This window comes from Hypomesus nipponensis, chromosome 6 (assembly GCF_054491055.1).
Source record: "Hypomesus nipponensis isolate SF chromosome 6, ASM5449105v1, whole genome shotgun sequence".
In the NCBI taxonomy this organism is placed as follows: Eukaryota; Metazoa; Chordata; class Actinopteri; order Osmeriformes; family Osmeridae; genus Hypomesus; species Hypomesus nipponensis.
In genome coordinates this window covers 8,767,665-8,780,000 of record NC_140366.1, presented here as the reverse complement: position 1 = coordinate 8,780,000, position 12,336 = coordinate 8,767,665, and positions in this window count along the sequence as shown.

The following is a 12,336-nucleotide window of genomic DNA, read 5'->3' as shown; positions in this document are numbered from 1 at the left end:
AGAGGGAGACCATGAAAGAGACATAGATGGAGACAGATTTAATTGCTTAAGATGACAGGCAACAGAATGAAATGCAAAAATATTTGAATCACATGCAAAGAAGGCTTCAGAGAAATACTGAAGAAGAGGAGATAAAGAGTAGTTCATTATATTCCCAAGAACTTCCTTGTTTTGCAGAATACACTTTGTGTATGTGCATGGGTGTGTGTTTGTGTTTGTCATGATGTGTTATTGGTTCTTGCGCCAAAGAAGCACCTGTGTGTGTGTGTGTTTGAGCGCAGGTGTAAGATTAAAAGGTACACTTGAGCACACATTATCACTCTTCAGGTCAGAGGAATTCCACAACTATGAAATGGTTCCAGGAAACACACAAAACACACAAATACACAGGCGCACCTACAAACATTTGCACCAGCATAGTCACACAGCCATAAACATAATAAACAGCCTTTTCCAGTTCCTGGTATGATCTTTCACGGTGATAGGTAGTAGGAGTGCTGGAGCTTCAGGACTATGTCAGAGTGTGAACAAAACAGATCCCAGTCTAGATGCAAAGGATGAATACATCCTGAGGGATAACAGGTTTGACAATGATGGTTTCAGCTCACATAACCAGACAGGACAGCCACAGTGCCAAGGGAGGGAGGGAGGGAGGGAGGGAGGGAGGGAGGGAGGGAGGGAGGGAGGGAGGGAGGGAGGGAGGGAGGGAGGGAGGGAGGGAGGGAGGGAGGGAGGGAGGGAGGGAGGGAGGGAGGGAGGGAGGGAGGGAGGGAGGGATGTGGCTTTGTGTGTGTCTAAGTATGTGTGTGTCTAAGTATGTGTGTGTCTAAGTGTGTGTGTGTGTGTCTCTACGTGTCTGTGTCCATGTGTGTGTCTGTATGTCGAGGCTGCGTGTGTGTGTGTTTACTTCTGCTTGTGGCTATGTGTGTATGTTTGTATGCGTGTCAACGTGTCTGTGTTAGGCGTGTGTGTTCACGTGTGTGTCTATGTGTGTCGTCATCGATGTGGTGTCACACACTGTACACTTAAGCATGTCAATCCTTGGTGACCAGACCTGATCACTGACTCTACCTCTCACTGTCACTGTTTCCTCTAAGTAGTCACTGCCCACACGGCGGTCTCCTCCACCAATCATGACACTCCGATGATAACAGAGGTTTTGAAGAGAGGCCCAAACACACCGGGCCCATTTCAAATGAATGGCCGAGAGCTGACTGACGCTTAGCGACACATGACGCCAAGTCACGGCAGCACTGGAGAGACCGTACTGCTCAATAGGTCCTTGGAGGGTCCTTAGTCATGAGCAGTGTTGGGTGTAACGCAATGTACAATGTAACGCGTTACAGTAGTCAGACCACTTTTGTTAGGTAACGAGTAACTTAACGCGTTACTCATTTAATTGAATGAATCCGTTACTAGTTCCTTGTTCAAACAAGTAACGCGTTACTTAATGTAGTCTTTAGGTCTTTAAGTCCAGGAAAGTTAAGTCTACTTTTCGCTAAGTACCTACGAAAACGTCTTAATCTGCTAGACAGGTGGGTTCCTCTCTGTTCTTTTGGTAAGCAGTCTCACGAGCCCAACTTACCCGACGTCATGGAGCCGACCAGCTAAATAGTTATTTAAGACTTGCATGTACAGGCCTACGTAATGTCACATTAAATAATGTATTGAACTCAATCTTGTGTGATGTGTTGCTGTATCATTCAGTGGTTTCGGTTTAGGATTATACTACAGTAAGTAAAATAGTCTGGTTCAGTACATAAGTGAACACCATTTTGCTACCATATACCTAGATATATCTTAGCTTAGTTTTGCTCCTAGATTCAAACCTAGCCCTTGTAGAGATAGCTAGCTACTAGACTTCTGCCTAACATTATTTATTCATTAAAGAGTCTATTGATTGAAGAACTTCATGCAAATATTGCTTTTCATTATAGTGGATTATTACCTTGATCCGTCTTGCTGTATAATGAGGATTGATCATATTATATGCGAGTGACACTGAATATTCAGTACAATATGTGCTATTGCTGAGGTCAACCCATTAAATGTGCCTTCTGGGCATAAGAGTGACCAAGGTAAATCGTCTTAGAAATAGGGTTAGGGTTAGGGTTAAACTTTTCTTAATTTAACGCAAAAGTAACTTAACGCCTTACTCTCTACAGCAAGTAACTAAGTACGTAACTAGTTACTTTACAAGGAATGTAACTGTAATTAGTTACTTTAAAAAGTAACGTTACCCAACACTGGTCATGAGTGAGAACGACAGCAACAGAACGAGAGCAGGTTGGGCGTCATGTAGACGTGACAGCCTCCTCCAGGAGTCGCTTTCTCCCCCTTATGGAAAACCAGGAGGATCCGCAGTCAGAACCTTCTAGAACTCCTCGTAGAGACCCATCTGTGGGCTCTCTAGAGAGAGAGAGCCTAGCTAACTCGCTTAGAGATCCGAGGCCTGTCCAATCCACCCATCGTCGCTGTCTGACGCACATGGTGTCTGGTTTTACGACGCTCCTCATCCCAATCTGGCTGTCTAGCTCGTCAATTCTTTCAGACCGAAAAAAGCCTCAGGTTTTCTCATGGGAAAATCTCGGAATGGTATGCTGTTCTGTGAGGTTCTCTCTCGGTATCTCTCTTCCTCTCTCTTTCTCTCTCACTGCCCTCCATGCATTGCAATCTCTTCTAGTCAGAACCTTGCCTGGACTCGCAGGTGTTGGGAAACTCTCGCTCGCCTGCCTTCTCTCAAAGTCTCCCACTCTGAGGAACACAGTGTGTCATCTCATCCTGCCCTCCTCTCTCTGTCTCTGTATTATAATTGACCATCTCTTTTTTTTTGTATCTCTCTTTCTCTCTCTCAGTCTTTCTTTTATAACCCTTCTCCAGGCAAACAGTTCCAAGGATATGCTCCATCATCTTGACATGCATTTCCAGATATCTTACTCAAACAGGAGAAGTTCTGTCAATGTGATGTGAAGTTTGGATGTCATGCGACTCGCTGAAAAGGAAACTATTCCTATTTTCCTACGAAGAACTTGTCCCTCTCAGAAACATGTGACCTTCTAGACATGCGTTCCTGACAAATGATATTTATAATCAGACTCGGAGATGCTAAGTAAGCCGCTAGATGTGAAGAAGTCAACGGTTTGAAACATGGTACATGTCTGTCTGAGTGTGTGTGTCTGTGTTTGAGCGTGTGTGCAGGTCACAGGGGAGTCTCGCGGATGTCTAGGCTCCCACCAAAGCGTAGGTCCGCATACATCTGGTACGTATCAGTGGTGAACCTGTCCAGAACCCATCCATACAGAACAACCAAGATGGAGCCCTCTGACTCATCAAGCACAAAAACATCCCTCGGGCCGTTCATGGTTGAGCCTCAGCCTCCCAGACTCCTTCTCACATCCAAGCAAACCTCCCTGTCGTCAGGCCAAGATGTCCACACACTGACACATGGATACAGGCAGGCAGGCCGGCAGGCCGGCAGGCCGGCAGGCAGGCAGGCAGGCAGGCAGGCAGCAGGACAACCAGACAGAAATACAGATACATGTACAGACCAACGCATGCACACACAACTAACCTAATGTGTTGTTACAGGTGAATGGAGGGAGCAATAAGGTAGGGCCAGATGGAAGAGGAAGGAAAGGAGCAAATAGGATAACTGCGCTACCTAAGATATACCTGCGGTGTACCGTTAGAACTCTGGAAAGAAACAGGGAGAGAGAGAAAGAGCAAGAGAGAGAGAGAGAGAGAGAGAGAGAGAGGGTAACATAGAATATACCTAGATATAGAAAAGGTACAGAGATTGGAAAGTGACAGATAACAGACCGACCGACATCAAGCACTCACCCCAGGGGGACAAAAGACGGTGTGTCCGCATCGTGGTCAGGGCTGGTCAGACAGACAGATCGTCTCTCACTGACCGCGCTGTTGGAGTGCTGGAGAGAGAGAGAGACAAAGCGGCTAGAGGGAGGAGAGGGAAGCAGGAAGTGAGAGATATCAGCAAGGGAAAGGGTAGAACGGCGACGCAACAGCGCTTCCTGGGTCTATGCACATGACAGTGTTCTCGCACATGCCGATGACAGGTCAGCGACATCCATGCACACTCGCTCACGCGCCAACACGTTAAACAGGGACTCACACACACCCTGGTCCCATCTCTCCCTCTCAACCTTGATTCTTGTAATTAAGACGTTCCAACACAGTCACGTTTGGTCACAGTGTGTCTAATGAATACAGCTGGATAAAGTTTCCAACCTCTCTCCCTCGTCCTTTACTCAAAGTCGTACAAATGGAAAAGAGACGCATCGATGCTTCAGATGCGGCGAGCTGGAGTCATTTCCATAGATAAACACTGAGGCCTTTGTAGATGACGACCGGAGCGAATTTAACATGATTTGATTTCAGGTGTCATGTTCTAAATGAGGAACTTCTTGTTTGATTGGTTAGAAAATGGATCTAATCAGTAACAGGAAGTGAACTCAGGAGGAAGAAGATGTGTAAACGAAGAAGTTTGTTATCATTATTGGCAGCAATCCAATTCCATGGGTCATAATGTGTTGTAAGGTGTCACAAGCGCATCAGAAGTCACATCTTAAGAAGGTTTAAACAAGTCACTGGATTGGGTGATTGCATTTTCAGCACGATTGTCCATGCACTATTTTTGTGAATTCCACCATACAGCCATCCTGAGAATTGTTTTGGGATAAAACACACACAAACACACGCGCACACACGTGCGCACACACACATTGCAAAAGAGGAATCTCTCTTACACGGTGGCAAACAATACTTCATCTAATCTTTTATGACATACTTCCTCTCTTTGTGACAACTTCCCCCAAAGATTTCACTACTACTACAAATACTACTACTCCTAAGGTCAAGATGAATGAAGCAAGAAAGATTGAGCGAGTGTGTGTGTGTGTGTGTGGGGGGGGAGGAAGATTCTCCCTATTTCACAACCAGAGAAAGAGGAAGAGGAAGCAGTGAACCATGTTTCTGTGTCACTCATCCTAATATGATGCAATACATGAAGATATTGAAGCGTGCACACACGCACACACACACACACACACACACACACACAGACACACACACACACAGACACACACACAAAGGATCACGTCTGATCTCCACTGCAACTTTCTTCTTGTGCAATTGTTGTTCATGCAAAATGCCCTCTTCTCACAGACAGTGTGTCTTGGATTAATGAATATTTCCATCCCAAACAAGAGGAGCTTGCTCTTCAGGTCAGGAATGACAAAGCCGGTGGGGAAACAAGACTGAACGTGTACAGAGCCTGGGAGGGAGTGCGCGTGCACACACACACACACGTGATCATCCCGTCCCTAACAAGGCACACAAACACGCCCATTCAATCCACCTCAATGGGTACATTTGCATAACATTTGCAAATCAAATAAGATGGGTGAGTGTGGATATTGCTGGAGGAGAGCTGAGAATTCCCCCACGGAAAGTTTTGTACCCATTTGTTTCCCAGGAAAGATCTACAGTACTTGGAACTATATAACTAGCTGGTGGCTGTGTTACATACAGGCCTCTGCACTGCAGAACAAGCAAATATGACAATTTTATTTCCTGAAATGGGCATCTACAAAAAAGTCCCTATAATGATAATATTGGATGATTAGTGTGACATTTATTTTCGGATCCACAGTTTTCACAAAAAGAAAAAAAAAAGAGGAAATACTAAATACATACATACCTAAATACACACACACACACACACACACACTCACATACTTCACAGAAATGGCCCACAACCTCCTGTTCAGCTTTTTGTGTGGGCTGACAAAAAAAACAGCTGTGCATCAGCTCAACATTCAGCACAGGGTAAAGGTACAAGAGCAGAATAGAATAGAGTATTTATGACATAAACATAGTTACAGAAAGCAGATAGGCTCACATGCAGTGATGGAGTAAATATATTGTGAAATACTAGATAACTCAGAGAGTGTACAAAAGAGCTTGATAGATTGTGAGTCGAGGGGAAGACCTCAGAAGAACGTGTGACTTCTCCACACGTTCCCTCACGTCCACAATCCCACCAGATCCAGACATCTTCACGGTGGACTTGACCCTCAGGGGACCATGTTTCACCCCTTCATCAGAAGAACCATCAAGACAATCACGTTCATTGTTCTGTTTGCCTTCATTGTTGACCTCTGATCCTTTCATTACAGTAAATCATACGTATTCTGCTTTGTTGGTTGAAGTTTGTGATTCTGAACTATTACTATTACTAAACATAGGTTTTCACTTTTATCACATCGACAAAGTGGGACTTTCTGATGTAAGTGTTTTAGGGTCGTGACGAACGATATAGCAACACAAAATGTTGCTATAAGCAGAAATGATACATTTGCTGTCTCTGTCCTCCCTCCATCTCCCCCTCTCTTTCTACCTCTTTCTTTCTCTTTCTTCCTCTTTCTTTCTCTCTCTCTCTCTCTCTCCCTCCCTCCCTCCCTCCCTCCCTCCCTCCCTCCCTCCCTCCCTCCCTCCCTCCCTCCCTCCCTCCCTCCCTCCCTCCCTCCCTCCCTCCCTCCCTCCCTCCCTCCCTCCCTCCCTCCCTCCCTCCCTCTCTAACCTCTCTCTCTCTCTCTCTCTCCCTCTCTCTCTCTCTCTCTCTCTCTCTCTCTCTCCCTCTCGCTTGCTCTCTCTCTCCCTCTCTCTCTCTCTCTGTCTCGCTTGCTCTCTCTCTCTCTCCCTCCCTCTCTCCTTCTCCCTCTCTCTCTCTCTCTCTCTCTCTCTCTCTCTCTCCCTCTCCCTCTCCCTCTCCCTCTCCCTCTCCCTCTCCCTCCCTAAACGCTGGAGATGTTTGCTGGAGCAATCCAAGCGTTGAAGCAAACCAGGCTTAGCTAATGATACAGCAGGCCTACCGCTTTAGGGCTACGCCCTGACAATAAGACCAATCAACTAGACAAACCTCACTCAGTCAAAAGCGACTGCTCCGAAAAGAACATGGATCCATTTGCAATAGACAGCTCTGCCGACAATAACAACAGCATCATTCAACCGCAATGGGTTGATGCTAATGATATGATGGTGTCTGATGATGTCTGTCAGGTGGAACCTGACCAGCAGGTTGGTAGCACCGACAAAAACAAGGTGAGATGGAACTTACAGGAAACTGGGACGCCACCCCAAGGCATCTGTGTGTGTAGGACCTGCACAGGTATACATGTATGTAGCGGAGTTTGGTGTGTTTCCAAGAAAGTGTGTGTGCGAGTGTGTGTACAAACAAGAGCACGCACACAAGGACGCACAGAGAAACACTGAATACACATTTACACAGTGTGTAAATATGTATACAGCATGGATACTGATGGAGTGATCACTATGTATTGGAGATACTGATCCTCGCAGAAATCTTCATGGACTGCCATATCTCTATCCATGTGCATGCACGCACACACACGCACCCACACACACAGAAATGAAACGGAGATAAGCGTGACAGGTGAACGTGACAGGTGTGCCGCTACCTGCAGGCTGTTCATCATTGGGTCAGAAATACAGCTTCTTTATGGGGGCTTGTAAAAGTCAACACAGATAAGAGCACACACAGACACACACAGACACACACACACACAAAGATGCAAAAACCTGTCATGGTCTCTTATCCGGGCCTCATTTGACGTTGCCCCAGAGAGAGAAGAAGCAGAAAGGAGCTGGAAGAGGGGACAGATGCGGCCGTACAGTCAGTGAACAGAATGAGAGCAGAACGTGCAGTACCGTAGATCGAAATGAAAAAGGATCGTTTTGGTACATTTCTCGATTTGTCTGTGCTTCCAGTCATCTCTCCTCTGTAGTGCGTCTCAGTCTGCATCCCTCCATATCTAGTCGTGCATATATACAGTGCGTTTCTATGTAGGCGTGTGTTGACAGTCAGAAATCTCCATGCTGCAAAACAAATTAACCCTTGACTTTCCCGGAGTCTTACTCATGTGAGAACGTTGTGCTACTTGCAAGCTGGAAACCACCCATAGCTAAGACAGAGGCAGGCAAAGAAGGGTTAACTTTCCAAAACTGGTTTTGATCTATGAGTGTATATGTGTATTGCACAGAATAATACCAAAGTATTTGTTATTACTATCATTATAGTTACCTTCATTTTACAGTTCCAGAGCATCTTGACTTACTAAACCAAAAAGATGGTCATTTAAGTGTTTACAGTAGCCTTTTAAAATATATTTTTTTTAAGGTTTAGTTGGGTTTTAATCCATGTGTGTATTTTTGTTTGTGTGCATTCAAGCACATCTGTGTGTGTGTCAGTGTGAGAGCATGTCTGTGTGTCAGTGCTAAACTGCTTTCACAGAGATTCTGCTGATAACCGTGACTCACCTGTTCCAATTCTTAATTTTCCCTAAAACACAGAGTACTCAGAAAGAAAAAGGCAAGAAAGATACACAAAGAGAGATACAGAGAGAGATACAGAGAGAGAGACAGAGAGAGAGACAGAGAGGGAGACAGAGAGAGAGAGAGAGAGAGAGAGAGAGAGAGAGAGAGAGAGAGAGAGAGAGAGAGACAGAGAGAGAGAGAGAGAGAGACAGAGAGAGATACAGAGAGAGATACAGAGAGAGAGACAGAGAGAGAGAGACAGAGAGAGATACAGAGAGAGAGACAGAGAGAGAGACAGAGAGAGAGACAGAGAGAGATACAGAGAGAGAGACAGAGAGAGAGAGACAGAGAGATAGAGAGACAGAGAGAGAGACAGAGAGAGAGAGACAGAGAGAGATACAGAGAGAGATACAGAGAGAGAGACAGAGAGGGAGACAGAGAGATAGAGACAGAGAGAGAGAGAGAGAGAGAGACAGAGAGATAGAGAGACAGAGAGAGAGACAGAGAGAGAGACAGAGAGAGAGAGAGAGAGAGAGAGAGAGAGAGAGAGAGAGAGAGAGAGAGAGAGAGAGAGAGAGAGAGAGAGAGAGAGAGAGAGAGAGAGAGAGGAGAGAGAGAGAGAGAGAGAGAGAGAGAGAGAGGGAGAGAGAGAGAGAGAGAGAGAGAGAGAGAGAGAGAGAGAGAGAGAGAGAGAGAACGTCAAAGACAAGAACATTTCATTAAAAGCAGAAGACATGCCACGAGAAAAGATGCGTGACATACAACATCATACAGCATATGAAAAGATATGTGAGACTGAGATAAAGACAAAGACATCCAAGCCGTATTCTAGAAACAAACTGCAAACTTGCAGAGAAAAAGTCAGAAGCAGGGAAAAGATGAGGATGAACTTAGAGAGAAAAGGTAAAGATGAACGCAAAGAGAGAAAAGTTAAAGATGAACGCAGAGAGAGAACAGGCGTAGAGTCTTAACGGGAGCAGACAGAGATAGAGGGAAGGGTGAAAGAAAGTGACTCAGAGAGAGAGTCCAGATATGATTAACCATTTCAGTGCCGGACGCAACGGGGACAATAAGAGAACCGCAGGTTTCACGTTTCAGTTTGCGTCATCCAACTCAGCAAACCTATGATGTTATAACAGATCATCTTGAACTGACCTCAGTGCCCAATCTGATTTTGTACTTTAAGAAGTACTATAATGCATTAACTTGCATTATTCAAGCCTGAGGGAGATTTCTAACTGAAATAAGGATAGGTTTGAATATTAAACGTACAGACTCAATGACAGATTTCCAAACCGCTCTTTGTTGGGGATGTGTGAGAACATCTTAGGAGATGTTGAGGTAATTAACTGCAGCTAAGGTGAAGGGAGGCTCTGTTTACTGTGTCAATATTTACAGTGATGCACACTAGACAAAATCCGACACGCTGCTTTCTCTGTGTGAGTGTGTGTGTGTGTGTGTGCGCATGCATGCTTGTGTATGTGAGCTGTCACACTTTGATGAACAGATTCTGGGCTAAAAACCATGCGTAGCCCTCTCACCCAGAGCCAATACCCAGAGTGAATGATCAATATTAGTGGCAACAGAGACTATGTGTGCACGTTCTCTTGTGTGTGTGAGTGTACGTGTCAATTTACAGCAGTATGTCCTTATGTTTGCATCGAGTGTGTGTTTCAGACTCAACCCAACGTGTTCTCCAAATGAACCTGGGGATCACCACCTCAGTACTCCTCCATATCTAACTGTAAGGAAAACATCTGTGTGTGTGTGTGTGTGTGTGTGTGTGTGCGTGTGTGTGTGTGTGTGTGTGTGTGTGTGTGAAGGGGGGGATCTTTTTGAATGGTTGTTTTTTGTGTTGAAAGTCTAGGATTTTCCAGTCCAGATGGACAAACCCCTGTTGTAGTGTACCATATCCCATCTGGAACCAGCAGGATCATGTGTCAGTGAGAGCCTTTAATGGAAGCTAGCAGCAGTAATCCACAGGAAGATGTTCTCTTTGACATGTCCATTTGTCTTTCTTTCCCTTACACCATCATCTTCGGCAACTCTTATTTGTTTCAGCAAGTGCCTTCTCCTCACAGTCTTTTCTGTTAGGTCAGGGAATGAAAGAAAAAAGAAGAGAAACCAAGAAAAATAACAAGATAACATAGAAATAAATAAGAACTTCTTAGTTTCAATCATTTTAAAGTTTTGAATTTAATTTCAATTTTTGGAAAAGTAGGAAGTGTCCTACAATAGCTCAACAACTCAACAAGTTCATGTTCCTATAATGTAAGAATGAAGACAAAAAACAACCAGGTGATCAAGCAGGCAGCCAATCATATGATAAGGGGGGATCCCACCCCTGTTTGAATTGATGTGAGCCTCATTTGCAATGCAAATCCACACATAGAGATATGCAAATGAGCTCAGGGAGCACAGGGTGTACATGCAGGACCTTCTGACCCCCCCTTCACTCTCTTCTCTTATCTCCCTAATCCATCCCTCCATCTTCCACCTCTCCCTTTCTGCCCCGCTCTTCGTTCTGCCTCCGTTCTCCATTTGTATCACTATCTCTCCCCCTCCCTGGCTCTCTTCATTCTCCCTCTTCGCTGCCTCTCCCTCCTCCCCCCTCCGTTTTCTCTCTCTCTCTGTTTCTGTCATCAGGGCTAGGCGTAGTTTGATGATTCAACATCATGACTTATCCAGGGTGACAACTTCACAAACGCCACTGTTTGTGATGTATACCACCACAGCATTAATTTATCTTAAATCCTACACGTTCTTTCAAAACAGTTCTTGCCCAATATTTAGACTACAAACAAAGGGTCAAATAAAATACAGAAAACGTTCCCTCGCCTACCAGGTAACTAGTCCGCATCCAAGGAATGCAATGATTTTCTTAATGCATGTATGCACTTCAAACAATACAGTAGGCCTTTGCCAACTGGTAAACAGCATGTTAACTAAACAGAGTAATATTAACTGTGTGCTCTCATGTGTGTGTGTGTAAATACATGCTTTATTCCAAAACAGACACACACACACACACACACACACAGGCAAGCCCACGCACACACGTGCAGTATCCTCAACAGAGCAGCAGGGCACAGAACTCCCAATCCTTGGGAAATCCTGACACCTACAGGCTGTTCAGTGTACGACAACTAACAAGAGGTCTGAACCTTTTACAGAGAGAACAAATCAATACCCCCAGAACACACAAGTCAACCATACAGGCTGCGTCCCTTCTCCATTTCATACAGGAGACTGTGAGGGGGACTGGAAAAGTGTCCCCTGTCAGGTTTATCTCCTTAACTTGGTGCCTAATGTCCAGTATAAAAATCATGTGGTGGAGCGGCGCCTTCTACTGTGATTCTCATTCTGCCCACTAGATGATGGTGTATTTCCAACTGACAAGTGTTGAACCAAGCCTCCCAGAGCTCACTCCTTATCAGTTCACAACAACACTTTATTTGCTGGTTTATATGTCATTTCCTCTGTCAGATTCATTACAAGCCAGTTAAAGGTCCCTTGTCTCGGACCACCAAAACACTGTACTTCTAGATGTATTATTTGTCTGTCACTTTGGATAAAAGTGAATTGAGTACAAATGTTAATACAATGTGCAAGAGACTGTATGCAAGGCAAAAGAGATAGTTGTTCTTCACATCCTCGGGTCCTCTTTTTTGACTATCTCTGCTGCTGGTGCCCAGTGGTCGGTAAACAACATATCTGAGTCAGTGGCCCTCTTCCCGTTTCCCCTACTCAAATCAGATAGGAAGTCATCTTTTCCTGCTGCATTGTGTGTGTGTGCGTGCATGTGCGTGAGTGTGTGTGTGCGTTGGGTGAGAGTATCTGTGTATGTGTGTGTCTGCGTGCACAAGCACTTTGATTGGCTGTACGTGTACAGCAAAGTGTACAGTGTGTGTCATTGCGTATCCTTCTGCTGTTGAATGCACAATCAAATACCCCAACCAATGCCCAACAACACAGTGATAG